Source organism: Bos grunniens, chromosome 7 (assembly GCF_055505025.1).
Source record: "Bos grunniens cultivar Pamir isolate PY7600 chromosome 7, Bosgru_T2T1.0, whole genome shotgun sequence".
Taxonomy (NCBI): Eukaryota; Metazoa; Chordata; class Mammalia; order Artiodactyla; family Bovidae; genus Bos; species Bos grunniens.
This window is the reverse complement of record NC_141171.1, coordinates 101746427-101770414: the sequence shown is the minus strand read 5'-3', so window position 1 is coordinate 101770414 and position 23988 is coordinate 101746427. Positions and strand designations below refer to the sequence as shown.

The window sequence follows — 23988 nt, the reverse complement described above, 5'->3', positions numbered from 1 at the left end:
CCAGAAACCCACCTTGTCTCCCTGTGTGAGCTGAGCACAAGCTCTCAAAGCCGAGCGGTGGTGGTGGCTTAGTCGCTCATTCGTGTCGGACTCTTTGTGACCCTATGGACTGTAGCCCACCAGGCTCCTCTGTCCATAGGACTCTCCAGGAGGAATACTGGAGTGGGTTGCCATTTCCTTCTCCACTCAAAGCCAAGTACTGGTAGGTCATGTCTATGAAATTCTACACATATCCTGCAGATGGATGAATTCTTCCAAGGAGCAGGAAAAGAATCAGAAATGTCACCAAGTCACACCAAATACAACGTGATGGTCCGTCTGGTTTTTCCAGGTGGAATTCCTGCCCCTTCTTTGCACCAAGTCAAACCTTCTTTAAATGGTTTCTTTAAAAATGTCTCACTAAGAATCTTGCAACCTTTTTTTTTTTTCCAAATCTTGTAACTTTTTAAGCCAAATTCTAGAACCAATCCAGGGCCCACCAGGCCACAAAGTGTTCAAGTTTCAACTTATTTCAATCTCTATATTTTTTTCCTAGGCATTATAATTTCTTTTCTCAAGGACTTGAGAAAAAATTGTATATGGACATCATAGATTCACTAACTGACTAAAGTTAGAACTGAAATTTCTACAGTTTTTAATGGGATCCCCCGTGGCTCAGTTGGTAAAGAATCTGCCAGCAATGTGGGAGACCTGGGTTCGATACCTGGGTTGGGAAGAGCTCCTGGAGAAGAGAAAGGCTTTTTAAGAGTTTTAAACATTTATTACTACGTATACATATATGGATGCTTTTCTGAGCTTTCATTCTAAAAATATAGATTTTATTTCCGAGGATGGCTCCCATTTGGTGATGTAGAAGCACTTGAAATTTTATTTCAGAAAACACTGGCTTAACTTTATTGCTTCCAATCTATTGAGTATACTCACCAAAAAGTGGTCTTAAAGGGCCTTCAGTAATGTATTCTTGACTACACTGCCATATGTAGTTATTAGAATATATGATATTTATATAAAATATGAAATAAAAGTATTAGTATTTAAGTTAGATTGAAAGTTTCTCTAGGGCAAGGAATATATTCTATCAGTTAGTTCAGTTACTAGTTGTGTCCGACTCTTTGCAACCCCATGGACTGCAGCACGCCAGGCCTCCCTGTCCATTACCAAATCCCACAGTTTATTCAGACTCATGTCCACTGAGTCGGTGATGCCATCCAACCATCTCATCCTCTGTCATCCCCTTCTCCTCCCGCCTTTGATCCTTCCCAGCATCAAGGTCTTTTCTAATGAATCAGTTCTTTGAATCAGGTGGCCAAAGTACTGGAGTTTCAGCTTCAGCATCAGTCCTTCCAATGAATATTCAGAATGATTTCCTTTAGGATGGACTGCTTGGATCTCCCTGCTGTCCAAGGGACTCTCAAGAGTCTTCTCCAACACCACAGTTCAAAAGCATCAATTCTTTGGTGCTCAGCTTTCTTTATGGGCCAACTCTCATATCCATACATGACTACTGGAAAAACCATAGCTTTGACTACAGGGACTTTTGTTGGCAAAGTAATGTCTCTGCTTTTCAATATGCTATCTAGGTTGGTCATAACTTTCCTTCCAAGGAGTAAGCATCTTTTAATTTCATGGTTGCAATCACCATCTGCAGTGATTTTGGAGCCCAAAAAAATAAAGTGTGACACTGTTTCCATTGTTTCCCCATCTATTTGCCATGAAGTGATGGGATTGGATGCCAGGATCTTAATTTTCTGAATGTTGAGCTTTAAGCAACTTTTTCACTCTCTTCTTCCAGTTCAGTTCCATCAAGAGGCTCTTTAGTTCTTCTTCACTTTCTGCCATAAGGGTGGTATCATCTGTGTATCCGAGGTTATTGATATTTCTCCCAGCAATCTTGATTCCAGCTTGTGCTTCATCCAGCCCAGCATTTTGCATGATGTACTCTGCATATAAGTTAAATAAGGAGGGTGACGATATACAGCCTTGACGTACTCCATTCCCAATTTGGAACCAATGTGTTGTTCCATGTCCGGTTCTAACTTTTGATTCTTGACCTGCATACAGATTTCTCAGGAGGAAGGTCAGGTGGTCTGATATTCCTGTCTCTTTAAGAATTTTCCACAGTTTGTTGTCATCCACACAATCAAGGTTTTGGCATGGCTATACTTAAAAGCACACAGCACAATGCACTGCACAATACAGGAACTCATGAAATGCCTATTAAATCAGGAATTCATGAACAACGGGCCACAGCTATTGAACCTCAAGTCTAAAGCTGACTTCTTAGGCCTTTTAACTGCTTTCTTCATAAATAAGAATGGTGCTAACAATGCTTCCTGTGCCTGTGATTTTAAACAGAAATTTTACAAATGACAGTGCACATGTAGGTTGTTTGAGCTAAATTCTGAACTTACTTTACTAAAATAGGTCTACTTCCTGAACTGTTAAAATTAAAATCAAATTTAAATTTGCACCTAAGATGGAAAAAAGAGGTTTTAAAGATGTCAAGCAGCCTAAGCCAGCACAGAACTTATTTCCAAAGACGTGTGCCAATAACAACCTTCTGTTATTTGAAATCCTATGACCACAGAGGAAATATGTAAGATCCATAGCTCTGCACCTTTGGGTGAGGAAGAGATGATTTCAATTCGGAACACTAAATATCAGACCCAGAAACACGAGTTTTTACCCAGAGCAGTCAGGGACATATAATCAATCTTGTCTTAGCTGAAGGACCTGAACTCAGATAACTGGAACACAGGACATCCAGGAGACCAGAGACCGTGGCTCAAAATCAAGTAACACACCTAGATCATCCAACTGGATCCTCACACCGACCCTCAGCAGTGGACAAAGCGGACCCACGTTTTACAGATGAGAGCACAGGATGTCCAGAAAAGGTCGCGTCCCAAGGCCACCTTGATGGGAAGGAGACTTAGAAGCAGGCTTCATTGCCTAGTTTCCAAGTATCCGAGCTGTGGTTACTTTCCATCCCGCTTCTGCAATCACCCTTCGCGGGTGTGTTATCCTCTCCGGCTGGCAGAAAACGGGCAGGAAGGCGTGCGGAGCTGGGCAAGGACGAAAGACCAGAGCGCAGGGAATTTCCACCGCTTCCCGGCTCTCGCCCACACCCGGGCACCTCTGGCAGCCACTGGGCTGAGCCCCGCGCTTCCACCCGAAGCCAGTTCGGGGCGAGGGACGGGTGGAGGGGGAGTGGCGATCCGGGAACCGGGGAGCCTTTCTCACCAGCAGGGAGAGCTCTCCAAGTTGGGGGGGTGGGGGGGCAGAAAAGGGCGAAAGAACTACCTCACCCACAGAGGGGCGAGGGCGCCAGGAGAAGCACGAAGGTGAGGAGCCCCGGATAGGAGGGTGACCCTTCGCCCACGGCCTCGGCTCACAGGGGTGCCGAGGGCTGGGCGGAGAAGTTGGGGGGGCTCGCAGGGGTTGCGAGGCGCGCTCGGTCCCCGAGACCCTCCCTGGGCGCGGTGCCAGGTCCCCCCCTCGACCCCCGAGCAGCCCGGGTGGAAACCCACGCCTGCGCGCGCGGGCAGCCGAGACAGCGGGCTCCGGGCGCCCGCGGGCATCCGCACAACTTCCCGGGCCCCCTCCCACGCCCCCACCCGCGCCCGCGCCCCGCGCGCCCGTCGGCGGCCGCGGCACCCACCTGCGCGGCGGCGGGCGCAGCCCGGGACGGAAGCGCGAGCGGCGGGCGGAGTTCGTCGCGAGGCTCCGGCACCCGGGGCGGGGACAGGCCGAGCGCGCGGCGGCGGCGGGGGCGGCGGGGGCTCCCGGTGACTCCGCCCGCCGCGCGCACTCCGCTCCGGGGAGCGGCTCCCGGGCCCGCCCCGCGCCTGTCCTCCCGCGCGCAGAGGGTTGCGGAACGCGGTCCCCGCGCGGTCGCGCGCCGCGTCCCTGGGGTCTCCCCGCGGGGGCCTCCGTCCCGGGGGTTCGCACTTACGCGGGGCCCGGAGGCGGCGGCCACCCGGGGCTCCCGCCCGGGGCACGAAGAGGGGTCAAGGCCGCGACCGAGAGGCTCCGGAGGCCCGAGGAGCCGCCAGGCGAGGTGGCCGGGCCGGCTGCCCGGAGCGAGGCCGCGGAAAATGTCCGACTGGCTCCTTTCGCCCGGCTCCGGGCTGGGACGACTGTTCCCGAAAGAGTTCAGGACCCCCTCGCCCTCCTCCTCCCGCCCCGGGTTAGGGACTCTTGCCAGAAAGTGCGCGGAACCGGCGAACCGGGGCCACCGGGTGGACCCTGCGGGAAAAGTGCAGTCTCCTTTCCCGTGCACGTGCCTGGCCACCTGGTTCGCGCAGTCCCTCCCCGCACCCCTGGCCTTAGCGGGGAGCCCTTGCCTAGCGTGGCTTCCCACTTCTGTCCATCCTTTTTTTTTTTTTTTTTTCCGAAACTCTTTTCATCCCGCACGACGCCAAGCGCACACTCTATGACCACGTTCGCCCCTAAACTGCAGACACGGAACCCAGGAATCAACCCCTTTCCCCCCACCCCACCCTCCACCAAAGCAGGACAAAACTGGGCGCCAGGGATCTGGAATGTTCCAGTCGGAAGGGTTTATATCCAAGTAGCCTCGCGAAGAGTCGGACACGACTGAGCGACTTCACTTTCACTTTTCACTTTCATGCATTGGAGAAGGAAATGGCAACCCACTCCAGTGTTCTTGCCTGGAGAATCCCAGGGATGGGGTAGCCTGGTGGGCTGCCATCTATGGGGCCGCACAGAGTCGGACACGACTGAAGCGACTTAGCAGCAGTAGCAGCAGCAGCCAGACGCTGTGCATTACTGACTCCCCACCCACCAGAGACACACACAAATTAACAGACGCCTTTAACTCAAGAGCCGCACTTTGCCATTGCCTTTGCCTCCCGGACTATAAAGAAAGCTGAGAGCCGGAGAATTGATGCTTTTGAACTGTGGTGTTGGAGAAGACTCTTGAGAGTCCCTTGGACTGCAAGGAGATCCAACAAGTCCATCCTAAAAGAGATCAGTCCTGGGTGTTCATTGGAAGGACTGATGGCTGAAGCTGAAATTCCAATCCTTTGGCCACCTGATGCGAAGAACTGACTCGGAAAAGACCCTGATGCTGGGAAATATTGAAGGCAGGAGGAGAAGGGGATGACAGAGGATGAGATGGTTGGATGGCATCACGGACTCGATGGACATGAGTTTGGGTAAACTCCGGGAGTTGGTGATGGACAGGGAGGTCTGGCGTGCTGCAGTCCATGGTGTCGCAAAGAGTCGGACACAACTGAGCGACTGAACTGAAGACACTTTTTTGTCTCCTCTGCCCTGAGTTATTAACTGAAGCAAGGAGTTGGGATTCCCCCCCCCCCACCCCTGCCTTAAATAAGTCAGTCTAGGTGAGAAAAGAAGGAAATGGGGAGGGACTGGAGTCCTAAGTTTGTAGTGGTTGTTATTCTTAAGTTCAGTGCATTTGTAGTGTCAAGGTCATTTTCCTGTCCAATGGGTTGACCACATTTTTACTTTAAAATGTAGGAGGACGTTTGGGACAACAGCTCCAATGTTACCTCTGGGCAGCCTTCTCTGACACCCTTGAGGTCCTACTAGACCCTGCCACGGCTTCAGCTGCGCTCATAGGGAGCCAGTGTGCCCGAGGAAGCCACCACCAAGTCTGGATGCCAGAGGGTTCCAGCCTCAGGGCGTTGCTGGTTGTACACAGTCCAGCCACTGATCGCTGAAGCCTGGCATGTACTTAGTGAGCCAGCTGCCAGCCCCACTTCAAAAGTGAGGAGAAGACTCCTTTGTCCCAGCCTCCGGGAACCGCTTGCCTGGGGTCCACTTTTGCGCTCTAGAAGCATCATCGTAAAACTGATCCTTAGTGTCCCAGTTTTTTTTTTTTTTGGAAAGACTGCTTCCTATTTAATTGTAAAATCTCCTTTCCTTCTCTTGTTTCCTGTAGTGTCCAAAAGGGTAAGCTTTTGAAAGTTCAAGAGGCTCAAAGAGACCTGTATAAAGTTGTTCTTTCTCTTCTCACTAGAAGAAACATCCTCTCTGAAATGGAACCTTATGCCATGTACATCCTTTCTGAATATGGTAATCCCCCTGTATGTAGTAGTTATCGTAATTTTATATAAAGAATACATACAATCTTGTGAAAAATGTCCAGGCAGCTAGTGGGGATAAAGAGTCCTGTTTTCCCCCGGGAAAAATTCTGGTAGGGAAAAAAAAAAAAAAGAAGAAGCTGAGCGAGTTCATTTGTCTGCAGCAGAATTGGTCTCAGGCTGTGTTAAAAGTTGGTGCAGATGGACATTTGTCCATAAACCTCCCGCTTCCTCAGTTGACCTTCACAGCAGTATTGGCCACCGAACCCTGCCGGTTCTCTGAGGCAGCCCCCCTCACAGCAAAGAGTCAGGGTCTTCAGATGCTGGTGCCTACAACTGCTGGTCTTGGAAAAGAATTTTGGGCACAAGTAACAGAGTAAATGAAGATCCATGGAGAATCTTTCTCATACTCCTTATTTTTAGACTTTTCCGGGAGTCATTTCATTGTAAAGTTGGGTCCAGTGGTCAAAACTCAACCTGGGCAGTTGCAGGAATGTGCTGGCCTGTAGGTTTCCCTGAAAAGAAATAAAAATGCACCCTTCCTCATTACACAGCGCTTCCAATAAAATCTAAGAGTTCCCAACTTTTATTGAGAACAGAAAGGTACATCTAAATGGTATAACAAGCTTCAAATTGGTTGTATCAAGCAGTCAACTTTGCTTATGCACATTCAGAATGACAAGAGAAAAAATATTAATTTCAATTTGAAAGTCGTCAAAAAGTACCTTGTGGGCCACTTAATGAATAGCCTCATGTTAAATTAGTAATATATGTTTGTTCTTTCACAAATAAATTTTCCTCTGAAATACAGACATCAGTCATGGAGTCAATTATCTTGCACAGCATGTGCTATAAAAGCACATAAAAGAAATAATATACTGCATTGCTTATTTGAAAGTAATCAGGAATACCATGAACACTGGCATGCCTTTAATTTCATGGTGTTAAGAAAAAACTATAGGAGTATGAAGTAGCAAACCCTTTCCTCTCTGTGTACTAATTAAATTACCTATTGTGATATACATAGGAGGAAACTTTTTTTTTTCCCATTAACTGCCAGAAATACCAGCGGACTGTTTTCTTGTCTTCCTCTACTAACCCCTGTAGAGGGAATGTGAACATGAAGTTTCCTTTGAAAACAAAGGGGTCACCACACTCTGACCAGCTGTGAAGTATGCAGAAGACCAAGGCTAGAAATGGCATTCTAAGTACATAAATTATCATTTGAATGAGGCTAGACTTTTAAGGGGTGGCTCAGCAGCAAAAGAACTGACCTAGAATGCAGGAGATTGGGTCCAGAAAATCCCTTGGAAGAGGGCATGGCAACCCACTCCAGTATTCTTACCAGAAGATTCCATGGACAGAGGAGCCTACCGGACTATGTACGTTTCATGGGGTCACAAAGAGTCGGACACAAGTGAGGCAACTGACCACCACACACAGACTTTTAAGAAATTTATGCATCAAACAGATCTCAAGATGTAAAAAGTGCAAAAGAAGTAGTTTGTTGTTGTTCAGTCCCTAAGTCATGTCTGACTCTTTGAGACCCCATGACCTGCTGCATGCCAGGCATCCCTGTCCTTTACTATCTCCCAGAGTTTGCTTAAATTCATGTCCATTGAGTCAGTGATGCCATCCAACCATCTCTGTCGTCCCCTTCTCCTCCTGCCCTCAATCTTTCCCAGCATCAGGGTCTTTTCCAGTGAGTTGGTTCTTCATATCAGATGGTCAAAGTATTGGAGCTTCAGCTTCAACATCAGTCCTTCCAATGAATATTCAAGGTTGATCTCCTTTAGGACTGACTGGTTTGATATCCTTGCTGTCCACAGGACTCTCAAGAGTCTTCTCAAGCACCACAGTGCAAAAGCATGAAGTCTTTGGCTCTCAGCCTTCTTTGAAGAAGGCAATGGCACCCCACTCCAGTACTCTTGCCTGAAAAATCCCATGGACGGAGGAGCCTAGTAGGCTGCCCCATGATGTCCCTAAGAGTCGGACACGACTGAGCTACTTCACTTGCACTTTTCACTTTCATGCATTGGAGAAGGAAATGGCAACCCACTCCAGTGTTCTTGCCTGGAGAATCCCAGGGATGGGGGAGCCTGATGGGCTGCCCCACCAAGGGTCGCACAGAGTCTGACACGACTGAGTGACTTAGCAGTAGCAGTAGCAACAGCCTTCTTTATGGTCCAACTTTTACATGGGACATGTCTCTTGGAAAAACCATGGCTTTGACTGTCTGGACCTTCGTTAGCAAAATGTCTCTGCTTTATAATACCCTTTCTAGGTTTGCCATAGCTTTCCTTCCAAGGAGCAAGTGTCTTTTGATTTCGTGGCTACAGTCACTGTCTGCAGTGATTTCGGAGCCCAAGAAAATGTAAGGTTCTAACTGTTGCTTCTTAACCTGCATAAAGATTTCTCAGGAGACAAGTAAGGTGGTCTGGCATTCTAGTCTCTTAAAGAATTTTCCACAGTTGGTTGTGATCCACACAGTCAAATGCTTTGGCATAGTCAATGAAGCAGAAGTAGATGTTTTTCTGGAATTCTCTTGCTTTATCTATAATCCAACAGATGTTGACGATTTGATCTCTGGTTCCTTTGCTTTTTCTAAATCCAGCTTGTACATCTGGAAGTTCTCAGTTCATGTACTGCTGAAGTCTAGCTTAAAGGATTTTGAGCATAACCTTACCTGTGAAATGAGTGCAGTTGTGCAGTAGTTTGAACATTCTTTGGTGTTGCCCTTCTTTGGGATTGGAATGAAAACTGACCTTTTCCAGTCCTGTGGCCACTGCTGAATTTTCCAAATTTGCTGACATATTGAGTGCAGCACTTTAACAGCATCATGTTTTAGGATTTGAAATGGCTCAGCTGGAATTCCATGACCTCCAGTAGCTTGGTTTTTAGTCAAACTTCATTGATGGAATGCAAATGTGAAACCCTTCTCTGTTTTCTCAGGCCAACTCCCACTCTCCCTTCTTTCACTGCCTGCTGCTGCTGCTGCTAAGTTGCTTCAGTCGTGTCCGACTCTGTGCGACCCCACAGACAGCAGCCCACCAGGCTCCCCAGTCCCTGGGATTCTCCAGGCAAGAACACTGAGGTGGGTTGCCATTTCCTTCTCCAATGCATGAAAGTGAAAAGTGAAAGTGAAGTCTCTCAGTCGTGTCCGACTCTTAGCAACCTCATGGACTGAAGCTTACCAAGTTCCTCCGTTCATGGGATTTTCCAGGCAAGAGTACTGGAGTGGGGTGCCATTGCCTTTCACTGCCTGATGCACACATAAATAAAATGCCAAAATATTTTGCAGCAAGCTCTGCCAGGTTAGGTACACAGAGCCTTCTTGAATATCTTACTCTATCTTGTGGCACTTTATTATTATTTTTTTTATTTATTTTATTTTTAAACTTTACAATATTGTATTGGTCTTGTGGCACTTTAACATAGACTTGAAATAATTTTTAAGAAGAATATTTTGATAGCTTCCCAGACAGTAGAATGGAGTATCATTATGGTATAAAGGGGCATCATTCATTTTTAATTCTTGGCTCTACAGGTGTTCCCTGCCGGAGCTGTGGTTGACACTTAAAGGGCCTAATTATGATTCATATATGCACCACGTTCCCTAGAAACTGGTCCATCTAATTTCACACAATCCCTTTATTCATAGGACAAAAATAAATTTCAGTCTTAGTGGCTAAGCATAGCGATTCTTTTTTGCTTTGGTTTGTCTTTGATTAATTTTCATTATGAGTGAGTGAGTGAAGTCATTCAGTTGTGTCCGACTCTTTGTGACCCCATGAACGGTAGCCTACCAGGCGCCTCCATCCATGGGATTTTCTAGGCAAGAATACTGGAGTGGGTTGCCATTTCCTTCTCCAGATTTTCCCGACCCAGGGCTTGAACCCAGGTCTCCCGCATTGTAGGCAGACGCTTTACTGTCTGAGCCACCAGGGAAATCCTAGAAACTGGTCCGTCTAATTTCACACAATCCCTTTATTCATGGGACAAAAATAAATTTCAGTCTTAGTGGCTAAGCATAGCGATTCTTTTTTGCTTTGGTTTGTTTTTGATTAATTTTCATTATAGTTTCTTTAAAATGTTGCGTTAGTTTCTACAGCAAAGTGAACCCGCCATACGTATGCATGTATCTCCCCTCTTTTGGATTTTCTTCCCATTTCGGTCACCCCAGAGCACTGAGGAGCAGTCCCTGAGCCACAGAGTAGGTTCTCCTTATTCATCTATTTTATACATGGTGGTATTTGTTTATCAACCCCAATCCCCCCACTTGAATACGTACAGTGATTCTTGATCCTGACTGCACAATGAAATTATCTGGGGCACTTCAAATTCTCCGCAACTCTGCTTCAGACCAAATAATCAAGACTATCTGGGAGTGGGGTGTGAGGATACGTGTTCACTTATTTCTCTAAGTAGTTTTATGTGCAATCAGGGTAGAATGTAAACACCTTGCAAATAAAAATAAAGCATTCTTGTTTTATATGTTTAATATGCTATTTAATATGAGCTCATCTACCTATTAGGTACAGTTTTGTTTTTTGTTTTGTTTTACTGCTTTTGAATCAAGAAAACTTCATTTGCTTTGACATGCTAAGTTTTTCATACCAGATTATGTTCTCTTTCCCCAGCTTTCTGGCTAAGATAGCAAGGCTGGCTCACAAAACCCATGGCCTACTCTCATTTTAGTGGGTTTGTTACTGAAATCAAAGACATAGATCACTGCAGGAAAACGGACTTGTGGGAAATTGAAACTTATAAGTCTTAAATTCCTACAAGTAATACGCTTAGCTATTAAACCATTATCCAATTTAGTAGTTAAAAACCAGATACATGTTATAATTAATTCTCTCTGTAAAGTCCAAGGTTTAGAAACAAAATAATTACAAAGACAACCAGGATCATCAATTTTATGTAGAGTCAGTGCTAATGAAGAACCAAACATTTGATTCTAAAAAGAGTATTGAAATGCTACCAGTAATATCACATAAGTAGTTAATACTTTGAGTATACTTGTGAAATGAAAATAAATCTGACCCCAAAGAGAAGAGGTAATAGATTTTATATATACTATTATGATGTAAGCTATAAAAACTTTCCCCATACACAATTTAATATGATGGAGGGAGGTGGAATGGGGGGATATAAGAAGGAAATCAATTAATAGGAAATGGATTTACTGGGAAAGTTGAAGAGGCTAATAGTATTTGACTGGACGGTAGAGTTTACAAGGTCAACCAAGTCACAGAGGCTCAGTGAATACTGCTGTTCTCCACTGCCTTTTTTGGAAAGTTACTAGTAGGATGAGAAGTTGATATGGCAGAGACAAGGGCTGCAGTAGCCACTGAATCACTAGAAATTTCTGCAAATCAATGTCTCCAATACTGCTCCATAGACTTTGATTTTTTTTAAAACAAGAAATTAATTTAGGGAATTCCTCACCAGATAGAGTAATTTAATTTCCTAATTAAAAAGTGGATATCCCATGTATTTTTTTAAGTGAAAAATATACAGAATTATTAGTACATGTAGATGAAGTTAGTAGGCCGAAAAGACTCTTCAAAAACACTTGAGTGTATGATCTCAATTTTGTTGAATAAGAAAAAAAATATATTGTACTTTTCTGGACTTTCCAAAATAAGTATGTAATACATTTATTGTTAGAAAAATGTTCAATGTTATTTTTAAAAGACATAATCTATGGCCTTTTAAACAAAAATAGCATTCTGTTTCTTTTCAGTGACTTGAAAACTGAAAATGAAACACATTTGCTACACAAATAGCTTTCTTTCCCATCATATTTGTATTTTATTTTCATTTTGCAGCTGTAGATTTGCATCTCTATTTAAGTTCCTAGTGGGATGGAATTGGAGATTTGGTTTCAATAAGAAAAGCCTCCAATGTGTGAAGAATGACACAGACTTTTCAGTCATATTTAGAACCAAAAGAAAACTTTGTAAAATGGAAAAGTTTTGCTTTTCAGCATAAATAGGAAAAAAAAGGTTTTCAAAGGAGCACACAGGAAGTCAAAACACCTGACTCTCAGTATCGTGCATGTGTTGCTAACGAATTATGTGACACGCACATCCCTTCTCCTCTCCAGGTCTCAGTTTTTCCAAAACAGAGTGAGGGGTTGGCCTCGAGGCCTGAAAACTTTGTTCAAGAATAACATGAGATTACTTTGTGAAAGATGCACAAGCATTAACACGAAGAGATGCTTGGAGATTAGACCCCTATATTTCTGAAATACTGATGGCTACAACAAGCAACTCTTTTTAAATGCCAGCATTTTCTTGATGCTTGAGAAGCTGGGTACTAAACTCTGGCCTTGTGGGAGGAGGCTGCTATGCTGGGAGGAGGCTCTGCTGAGTCCATCCTCCTGAGATGAAGGCCTGAAACTTCAGAAAGGACACCCGAGGCCTTGCACGCCTGAATACCTGAGGCAGGTCTGGGGGGATTGGTCAGAGGCGGCCACGTTGGTCCCAGCAGCAGAGCAATCAGAGAGAGAGAGATGGTCAGCGGTGGGGGGTTAAGGGGGTGGCGGTGTCACTGTGTTGGGGTACAGGAAGTAGACTCTGTGAATCATAATAGCAAATATTCACGTTTATTTTTCCTGTCTGCATTGTATCTGGTTTCTCATCCCCATATCTTAGCTTTGCTGAGTTTTAGTGAATGCAGGGAAAGGCGTGGGTCATTGATTAGGTAGGAGCTGGCAGAGACGTGTGTAAACAGCTGCAGCAAAGGGGAAACAGTGCTGGTGTGACCTGCAGGGCAACTGGGGTTGCAGTGCAGATGGAGAGGCAAGGGGACCCCCGGCCATGGCCTGCAGGCCACGAAGTGGTCCTCGAATCGCCCGAGAAGGGGAACACGGCCAAAGGCAGCCCTTCCTGTCAATCCACGCAAGTGGAGGACTGGACTATTGGTTTGACTACTTAAGAGAAGGCACTGGAAGGTGGGATTATTGATCACTGAGGAATTTGAGTTACAAGAGACAGCCTATTTGTGGAATGCTTTCTATGTGTCAGGCACGGTGCTATGTCCCTCATTTACTGCATTTTGCTGTCTTTCCAGAAAAGAAAATTAGAAAAATATACTCTCTCAAAGGATAGTTCTCATCCTTTCTTACCATGGCTGCTCCATGAGTCACCAATCCATACAAAGTACAAAGTGAAGTCGCTCAGTCGTGTCCGACTCTTTGTGACCCCATGGACTGTAGTCCCCCAGGCTCCTCCATTCATGGAATTTTCCAGGCAAGGGTACTGGAGTGGGGTGCCATTTCCTTCTCCAGGGGATGTTCCCGACCCAGGGATTGAACCCGGGTCTCCCACATTGCAGGCAGATGCTTTACTACCTGAGCTCCCTAATAGAATATGGATCAATCCCTGGTATATATTAATAAGTATGTCGCTCTTGTTTTTTCAGTTTTTGCAGTTTTTAAAAATGCCATTGTGGTAGGCAGAACAATGTCTTTCAAAGATGTTTACACACTAATCCCTGGAGCCCGTGAGTATGTTACTTTATGTGGCAAAAGGGACGTTGCAGATGTGATTAAGGTTGGGGTTTGGGTTAGTAATGACTTAGGGAGATTTTCCTGGATTATCAGGGTGCTCCCAACCTAATCATATGAGTCCTTCAAAGTGGAAGGCAGGAAGGTTGGTCAGAAAGATTCAATGAGGGAAGAAGACTCAGTAGAGACGAGACAGGAGAATGACTCAACTGCTCCTTCGGAGTTGGAAGCCACGTGGGTCTGGAGGCTGAGAATGACTCCTGGCCGTCAGCCAGCAAGGAAACTTGTTCTAGGGTGCTCATTCCTACAATCCCGAGAGACTGCAGTCTGCCAGCAACATCAATGCTCAAGAATATGAAGGCTTCCGAGAGCCTCCAGAAAGGAACACGGCGCTCCAACACTTTGGGTTTCGGCCTGGTGAGACCCGCTTTGGACCTCTGACCTACAGATAAAACATTTGTGTCTTCCAAGGTGCTGAGTTTGCAGTAATTTTTTACATCAGCAATAGAAAAGCAGTACACTAGATGTTTTTTTCCATAACTAAAGGAATTAATTGAAGTACAGTTAATTTACAATATGTTAATTGCTCTTGTACAGCAAGGTGATTCAGCTATATATAATATTCTTTTTTATCAATCGTATTCTTTTCTGTTATGGTCTATCATAGCATATTGAATATAGTTCCCTGTGCTGTAGAGTAGGACCTTGTTGTTTATCCAGTCTGTGTATAAAAGCTTACATCTGCTAACCCCACCTCCATCCCTCCCCAACCCCCTCCTGGTTGGCAACCACCAGTCTATGTATGTGATTCTCTTTCTGCTTCATAGGTAGGTTCGTTCGTTCGTGTCATATTTTAAATTCCACATATATCCACTTTTGCCTTTCTCTTTCTGACTTACTTCGTATGATACTCTCTAGTTGCATCCATGCTGCTGAAACTGGCGTATTTCATTCCTTTTTGTGGCCGACTAGCATCCCATTGTGTGTATGAATCACGTCTTTCCCTGTTCCTCCGTCGATGGACAGTTAGGTGGTTTCCGTGTCTTGGCTTGTGTGAATAGCGCTGTTGCTGGTTTGCATCGTTTGTCCTCTGCACCGGTGGTGCTAGTTGAATATTAACTGATGTTATATGATCGTACCGGAGTGGATCATGAATTTCACGTCACACATGTATTTCCTCATAGGCCCAATATGACCCTCTTAGATCAAGTCCTTATTTGTTTTCAAATTTTCAGCTTGTGAAACGTATCACAACTTACCAAAGTATGTATAAAATGGACCTATACAGTTAAATATCGACAAAATAAACACATCTATTTTGAAAGAAAATAAAAATGGAGTTGGTATTGCTAAGAGAGTCCTCTAAAATGGATCTGGGAGGCCGCTAAGGAAGTGAGATTTATGTGTATATCAGCTTGGATGGAACTTGACCTTCTGACTGAGTCATCAGAACACCTCCAGAAACTCACGATACTTGTTGAACTCTTACCCTAAAATAACTGATGACCGTCGATCTACTTATCAGACTTCTCTGTTAAAACAACCTGTGATTTTTTTAAGCTGTTTTAAATATTTTCTGACTCAAATCAGAGTCCGTGATCAATTCGAGCCAGGCAACATTCAACAACCTCACGGCTCTCTGTCTATATAAGCCCTTGATTCTTTGTCTTCTGGGAACATTCTTTCTGGGTTGCCCGAATCTGTCCCCTGAATTGCAATGCTTAAGACCCCAGATAAACCCTTTTTTTATGTGCAAACTTCTGCTTTATTTTTTGTTTAATACCACGCATGCCCCATTTAAGAAGTGGGATTTTGCCAAAATCTCAGAAAGGCCCTGTGTGGTCGTCCTCAGTCTCACCTGCCTGCCTTCCCCAGGGGTGAATAATACCCTGAACTTTACGCCATTCCCTTACTATTCCTTGTAGGTTTTCCACGTTTGTGTGTATTCCTCAATCAAAGTATAGTTGTTCATATGTCTTTGAAATTTATAAAACTAAAACATGCTAATAAAATAACTCACAAGACAATTTATATATGTATACACACATAAACAGATAAATCTGTGACTGTATAATTAACAAAGTAATATATACAGTTCTCATAAGACAATTTATATATGCATACACACATAAATATATAAATACATTTAAGTGTGTATTATATAATTAGCAAGATTATATATAAAATTCTCTTGTGAATTGTCTTTTTTCTAGTCAGTGTTATGATCTGGTGGTTCTAACATGATGATGAAAGTGTGTGTGTTTGTGTGTGTGTGCGTGTGCTCAGTCACATCATTTGTGTCCGACTCTTTGCGACCCTATGAACTATAACCCCCCAGGCTCCTCTGTTCATGGGATTCTCCAGGTAAGACTACTGGAGTGGGTTGCCAAGCCCTCCTCCAGGGGATCTTCCTGACCCAGGGATCAAACCTGCAGCTCCTGCATTGGCAGGCAGATTCTCTACCCCTGAGCCACTGATGGAACTGTAGTTCGCTCATTTGCATTGCTTTGTCTTAATATGTTACAATGCATTGATTCAACTCTTAAGGTATGAGTGATTGCCAAGATTTTACTGATACGAATAATATGGCAGCACACATTCACATCCAGGTTTTCTAACGCATATATGAAGAGTTTCTTTAGGGACTACACCAAGAAGCAGAATTGCTGTTCCTGTGCTGCTGTACATTTTTTCCAAAGTGGTTGCACTAATTCATTCTTATTACTTTTCTAAGAGTCTTAAGGGGCTTCCCTGGTGGCTCAGAAGGTAAAGAATTTGCCTTCAATGTGGAAGTCCTGGGTTCAGTCCCTGGATTGGGAAGATTCCCTGGAGAAGGGAATGGCTACCCACTCCAGTGTTCTTGCCTGGAGGATCCCAGGGACAGGGGAGCCTGGTGGGCTGCCGTCTATGGGGTCACACAGAGTCGGACACGACTGAGCGATTTCACTTTCACTTTTCCTTTCATGCATTGGAGAAGGGGATGGCAACCTATTCCAGTGTTCTTGCCTGGAGAATCCCAGGGATGGGGGAGCCTGGTGGGCTGCCGTCTATGGGGTCACACAGAGTCGGACACGACTGAAGCAACTTAGCAGTAGCAGCAGCAGCCAGTGTTCTTGGGGTTTCCCTGGTGGCTCAGATGGTAATGAATCTGCCTGCAAAGTGGGAAATCTGGACTTGATCCCTGGGTTGGGAAGATCCCCTGGAGAAAAGAATGGCTACCACTCCAAAATTCTTGCTTGGAAAATTCCATGGATGGAGGAGCCTGGCAGGCTACAGTCCATGGGGTCACAGAGAGTTGGACACGACTGAGCGACTTCACTTTCACATTCTTTAAAGACGTTTAACTGATATTTCTGCCTTCAGTTTTGCTCTAAATCAATTTACCATTAGTCTGGTTCACCTAAAATACTACTTTCAGCATATTGTCCTCACACCTAGATGCTGATTTTACTACAGAACTTCATGTTTACATCAACAAATCCAAACTCTTTTGACATCTTTCCAAAGTTCCTTTGACTTCTCAGTGAAAATTCTTTGTGCTGAATAGACTGATCTTTGTGGTTTTTTCCCCTTTAGTGCATGTTCTTTTTCACTTTTGCCACTGAAACTCCCTGCCCAGAATCCATCCCTTTCCTCTCTGCCTCCTAAATACTGCCCGTTCTTCAAAACCCGCTGATGCAATTTGACGATCCATTGACTTTATTCCATGTTGCCTGAGTTGGGAAGCCTCCCATCTATTAATAAATCAAAGGCACTCTGAGGAGTTACACAAAATGGAAGGTTTTTATGGAAGGAGGGTGGGGCAGTGATGTCATTAGCAAAAGAAAAGAATGAATTGTTTCCAGCCTGGTCACCCGTCTCTGGACAAAAAGGCGAGTTCTGTCATGAAGATTACCTCTTCTGCCTCTGAGGGGTAGAGGCTCACATGATTATCTCACTGATGCTGGCCAGAAAATTCTAGACTGGTGGTTTAAGAGTAGAGTTCCAGGGAAGGTTGAAACTGCCATTAGGTCAGGTATTCAATCTGGATTTGGTATCGTGGGTTTTTGGCACAAGCGATTTTAGGCTTGTGGTTTTCTCTTTAATGCCTGCTTTTCTGTGATATGTTCCCTGGCGATTTTCATCTGCATTCCCTGAAGTGTGGCATCACTAATTTGTATAATATGAACCCCCAAATTGTGTTTTAATGGTTAAAGCACCTTTAACACAATTTGGGGGTTCATATTATACGAATTCATGACATATACAAAGAGAAAAACCAAGGACCTAAACAAAGTAAGGATCTTGTTTTCAGAACAATATGCCCATCAGTTATGCATCATTCTTTAAGCAGAAGCTAGGTGGTCTTCTGTCATGGAGTCTTAAAGAAGGAACCCAGGGTGATGTGGTAAGTTGGACCTGATCGTCACCACTGTTCCTTCGCTGTGTGAGTCTATGGCTCTTTGACTGGCTCTGAGAGACCTGGCAGGGAGCCCTCTGTATTCTGGTCTCAGCCCTCCTTTCCATCTTCCTCTGTCAGCAGGCCCTAACAGGACCATGTGCTCTCATCCCAATTGGTCTTCTTCCTGTTGTTAGGGGAAGCACACTGACTGAAACCGCCCACCCTGGCCAGGCACCATGGTAACCATGTGCATGAGTTGTTTTACGACAGGAGGTCCTGCTAAGGAACATGGAACTAATAAGCCACCCCCAACTGGAAGAATTTGGGAAAGGTCAAAAGGAGACACCAAGTGTCCGACCACCTCCCAGAGTCCTTCTCTCTGGCGTCCATCTTGGCTGAACAAGGCAGGCACCACCAGGAAGGATGCTGAGTCAGAATGATTGGCCAAAGACAACCCAGAAACTAATCCTGTCACCATAAAACCTGAGACTGCAAGCTACGTGGCAGAGCAGTTCTCCTGGGTTCCCTTACCTTCCTGCTCTCCACCCGGGTGCCCTTTCCCAGTAAAATCTCTTGCTTTCTCAGCACATGTGTCTCCTCAGACAATTCATTTCCGAGTGTTAGACAAGAGCCCAGTTTTGGGCCCTGGAAGGGGTCCCCCTTGCTGCAACGCTATCTTCTAAGCTAATTCTTTTGGCTTATATCTAAGGCTCTGCTTAGGCATCTCCCTCTAAACAGAGGACCTCAACATTCCACCCTGCCCAGCTAAGCACTCTCCACCACATAAGAACTGTCTAGGAAGCCTCTCCAGGCCGTGATCATTTTCTCTCAAAGAATTTTTGGTGCTCAGCATATATTGCCTTGCATAGTTAGCTGTCTTTTTAGGTATAAATGTCAAAATCAGAAACCATGACTTAATCTCAGCTGAACAGAGTCTTGAACAGTGGTATTATTCAAAGAGACTAACTCTGGATTGACAGATGATGGATACTGTGGAAATGACTCTGCTTCTGATTTCTATTTTGGTTTTATAGATGGCAGATACATTTTACATTCAAAGAAGATTATATTTCCTGCATTGGATTTACTCACATCAGCAAGACTTATGCTTGACTTCTTATCTGGAATATTATTTTGTAATGGTTATTTTTATTCTGTTTTTTACTTTACCAACCTGCTGGTATTAAAGACATACTGAAAATCAGGATATAGGGCACATACAATCCATGGATGTTGCCAGACTTCTATTATATCCACAGTATTATATACTTGGCATCTGTGCTGTTTCGATATGTTTCCCTATTGCTAACCTAATCATTATGTTTTTTTGAATATTTGCTACTGTTGTTTCCTTTGTGTTAGACTTAAGAAAGACCTACAAGATGGTTTGACCTAGGATTGCTGAAAAATTGCGTCTTAATTTTCAAATCTGGGCATTTTTTGACCCATACATTTTCTTTTAAGCCTAGCCTCATTTAAATGCTAGTGTCTGTTTTCATTCGGCCAGTTTCTTGTTCTCCTCTGTGTATCCTCAGAACTGATCTGAGTGGGGAGATTCCATTCACTTCAAAGGAAACTTCACGCTTGGATCCTCTCCACAGGGGTGCTCAGGCTAAGACAAGAAACAATCCCCATAGCTTCCCCATCCCCCTACATTTGGGAGGAAAACAAAATAAAAAGAAAGATTATCCAACGCATTTAACATTCTGAGTCATTGAATCAGTACAATATACTGGAGCATTCACACACTCTTGCTAGTTCACAGTCTTAAAGACATTAACACTGGGACATTAAAGGTATTTCGATAAGGTAGAATATTCTAGTGTACCTATTGCTTTCAAACAAACCAAATACTCTGTTATTACTCTCCTGTGCGTATGTTGGGAATGGTCTCATGCTGTGGGAGATAATTGACTGTGTGATAGATACACATACTTTTCATGCAAAAAATATTTTAAAAGGAGGACAAAATACATTATCTTAATATGGTCTCAGATAGTTGTTAGCTATTAAATGTCCAGTAAGTGTTTTTATCAGAGGTTTGTAAATTGCAATTAATCCATTATTTAGCTTGATAACTTAAATCTTAAAAGTCTTCTCTACTGTTTTTATTGGGAGCGTTAGAACATGCATGATTTAGAGCTCATCAGTTTGGAAATAGGAAATGAATACTTAAACTGCAGGTACATTTTATTCTCAAAGATAGAGTGGTAAAGAAATTTCAACCAAATGTCTGCAGGGATAATTCATTCATCCATCCATTCATTCTTTATCCAACAAATATTTATGGAGTACCTACTGTGTGGTAGTTACTGTCCAACTAACTGGGAAATTCTAGTTGAACTAAAGAAGCAAAAGATTTGTTCTTACAGAGCAATAACTATCAAAAATGTAGTCCCTAGAATCCTGGGGGTCTTGTGCCCCCTTTTGGAGGGTCTGTGAAGTCAACATTTGAAAGATTTGCATAACTCAGTGAGCCAATATTTTTCAAATGACCACCTGTGATGTTACTGAATGATTTGGGGGTAAAAGATGCATTTAGAATGAAGATGGACTAGTTGATTTTAGTGTAAAGAAATGCTGTGTGGACTGTTTTTTAATATCTCAGACCGGGAGATTGTGCTTCAAATTCAGGTTTGTTTGTTTGTTTGTTTTCCTGCTTTTTTCTTTTTTCTCCTTTGTATTTAAATGTTCTATCAACTGTTAAAAGAGGGATGTTGAAATCTCTATCTCGTGGCTTTACCTATTTCTCCCACAACATTTCTTTTCTTTTCTTTCTGAAAACTCCACATCCTTCCCAAATCTGTGAGCCAATGAATTATCTCATTATTATTCTAGTTTCAGTTGCATTTCTACCACTTACAGTAAATTTAACTTAAGTCCTGGACAGAAGCAGAGCTTCAACAGTCATTCCCTGGTAACATTATTGTGGTGATCCAAGGACGAAAGAGCAGATAAAGCCAAGGAGGGTCTGGGAACGCAGGAACAGAAAAATCAGACCCTGATCATCCTTCCCTGTCCCATGTTGTAACTATTAATGGAACAGTATAACTTGTCTCCCCTCCTACCCCATAGGGAGAAGGTGTTTTCCCTACTCTCCCCAACCCAGTATACAAGCCTCATCCAATCAGCAAATTACCAACAAGACTCCTATCCCACTCCTCGTACCCTGGGTATAAAAGTGGACTAAGGACTCCTGTTCAACATCAACAGTGAGCTGGCTCACTGTTCTAACAGCATCTCCCACTCTAATAAACTTTATTTTCCCTTTCATTCTGGTCTCATGTCTGGAAATACTTTTCCAACCCGTGCCTGGACCACGACAATTATTTCTCAGACTAATGTCTACAAAAAAAAAAGATGCAAAAATATTTCTCAAACTAATATCTACAAGAAAAAGAAATGTAAAAAGGCAAAATGGTTGTTTGAGGAAGCCTTACAAATAGCTGTGAAGAGACTAGAAGTGAAAGGCAAAGGAGAAAAGGAAAGATATACCCATTTGAATGCATAGTTCCAAAGAATAGCAAGGAGAGATAAGAAAGCCTTCCTCAGTGATCAATGCAAAGAAATAGAGGAAAACAACAGAATGGGAAAGACTAGAGATCTCTTCAAGAAAATTAGAGATACCAAGGGAACATTTCATGCAAAGATGGGCTGGATAAAGGACAGAAATGGTATGGACCTAATAGAAGCAGAAGATATTAAGAAGAGATGGCAAGAATACACAGAAGAACTGTACAAAAAAGATCTTCACGACCCAGATAATCATGATGGTGTGATCACTGACCTAGAGCCAGACATCCTGGAATGTGAAGTCAAGTGGGCCTTAGGAAGCATCACCATGAACAAAGCTAGTGGAGGTGATGGAATTCCAGTTGAGCTATTTCAAATCCTGAAAGATGATGCTATGAAAGTGCTGCACTCAATATGCCAGCAAATTTGGAAAACTCAGCAGTGGCCACAGGACTGGAAAAGGTCAGTTTTCATTCCAATCCCAAAGAAAGGCAATGCCAAAGAATGCTCAAACTACCGCACAATTGCACTCATCTCACACGCTAGTAAAGTAATGCTCAAAATTCTCCAAGCCAGGCTTCAGCAATACGTGAACCATGACTTTCAGATGTTCAAGCTGGTTTTAGGAAAGGCAGAGGACCCAGAGATCAAATTCCCAACATCCGCTGGATCATGGCAAAAGCAAGAGAGTTCCAGAAAAACATCTATTTCTGCTTTGTTGACTGTGCCAAAGCCTTTGACTGTGTGGATCACAATGAACTGTGGAAAATTCTTCAAGAGATGGGAATACCAGACCACCTGACTTGCATCTTGAGAAATCTGTATGCAGATCAGGAAGCACCAGTTAGAACCGGACATGGAACAACAGACTGGTTCCAAATAGGAAAAGGAGTACGTCAAGGCTGTATATTGTCATCCTGCTTATTTAACTTCTATGCAGAGTACATCATAAGAAATGCTGGGCTGGATGAAGCACAAGCTGAAATCAAGATTGCTGGGAGAAACATCAATAACTTCAGATATGCAGATGATACCATCCTTATGGCAGAAAGTGAAGAACTAAAAAGCGTCTTGATGAAAGTGAAAGAGGATAGTGAAAAAGTTGGCTTAAAGCTCAACATTCAGAAAACGAAGATCGTGGCATCTGGTCCCATCATTTCATGGCAGATAGATGGGGAAACAGTGGAAACAGTGGCTGACTTTATTTTGGGGGGCTCCAAAATCACTGCAGATGGTGATTGCAGCCATGAAATTAAAAGACGCTTACTTCTTGGAAGAAAAGTTATGACCAACCTAGAAAGCATATTAAAAAGCAGAGACATTACTTTGTCAACAAAGGTCCATCTAGTCAAGGCAATGGTTTTTCCAGTAGTCATGTGTGGATGTGAGAGTTGGACTATAAAGAAAGCTGAGCACCGAAAAGTTGATGCTTTTGAACTGTGGTATTGTAGAAGACTCTTGAGAGTCCCTTGGACTGAAAGGAGATCCAACTAGTCCATCCTAAAGGAAATCAGCCCTGAATATTCATTGGAAGGACTGATGCTGAAGTTGAAGCTCCAGTACTTTGGCCACCTGATGCAAACTGACTCATTTGAAAAGACCCTGATGCTGGGAAAGATTGAAGGCAGGAGGAGAAGGGGACATCAGAGGATGAGATGGTTGGATGGCATCACTGACTCAATGGACATGAGTTTGAGTAAACTCTGGGAGTTGGTGATGGACAGGGAGGCCTGGCATGCTGCAGTCCATGGGGTCGCAAAGAGTCGGACATGACTGAGCGACTGAAGTAAACTGAACTAAATGTCTACAGACACATTTTTAGAATGTCCAGAAAACTATACAAATATTAAAATGCTCATTTTTATTTCAATTCTAACTTAAAATAATTATTGTAAGAATGATCAGGTATAATTGAGGACTAACATTAATTTCTTTGCTTTTGTTTGTCACAAGTCATTTTTGTAAACCAAGGAGAAATACTTATGGTTTAGTTAGATATCCAGCTCTGGAACTGGACTGCCTGGGTTTGAATCAGAACAGTATCTTTTTTATAATTTACTCTACCCTTTTATTGTTATTATCGTAAAATGAAGAGAATGATAGTACTAATCTGATAAGATTGGTGTGAATTTTAAAGGAGCTGATATGTGTAGCGACCTTGGAATATTGTCTGCCACATAGTAAATGGCTTCCGTAGTGGCTCAGATGGTAAAGAATCTGCCTGCAATGTGGGGGACCCAGGTTTGATCCCTGGGTTGTGAAGCTCCCCTCGAGAAGGAAATGGCTACCCACTCCAGTATTCTTGCTTAGAGAATTCCGTGGACCTAGGAGCATTGTGGGCTACAGTCCATGGGATTGCAGAGTCTGACATGACTATGAGACTAACCACACATATAGTAAATACTCGATAAAGTTCTCTTATTAATGTTTTTGACTCAAGAAAACATGTAACATCAGATATGCTATAAGTTTTGCCATAGTTTGAATAAAGAAAAATGGTAAAATAA

At 43.6% G+C, this 23988-nt stretch overlaps 1 long non-coding RNA gene across 1 annotated transcript; it reads left to right on the top strand.

The window, feature by feature from the left end:
- The first annotated feature begins 3067 nt into the window (after positions 1-3067).
- LOC147370044 (uncharacterized) lies at positions 3068-6883 on the top strand. Its single transcript, XR_015168351.1, has 2 exons — positions 3068-3344; positions 5506-6883. It is a non-coding gene; the product is annotated as an uncharacterized LOC147370044 (long non-coding RNA).
- The last annotated feature ends 17105 nt before the right edge of the window (positions 6884-23988 follow it).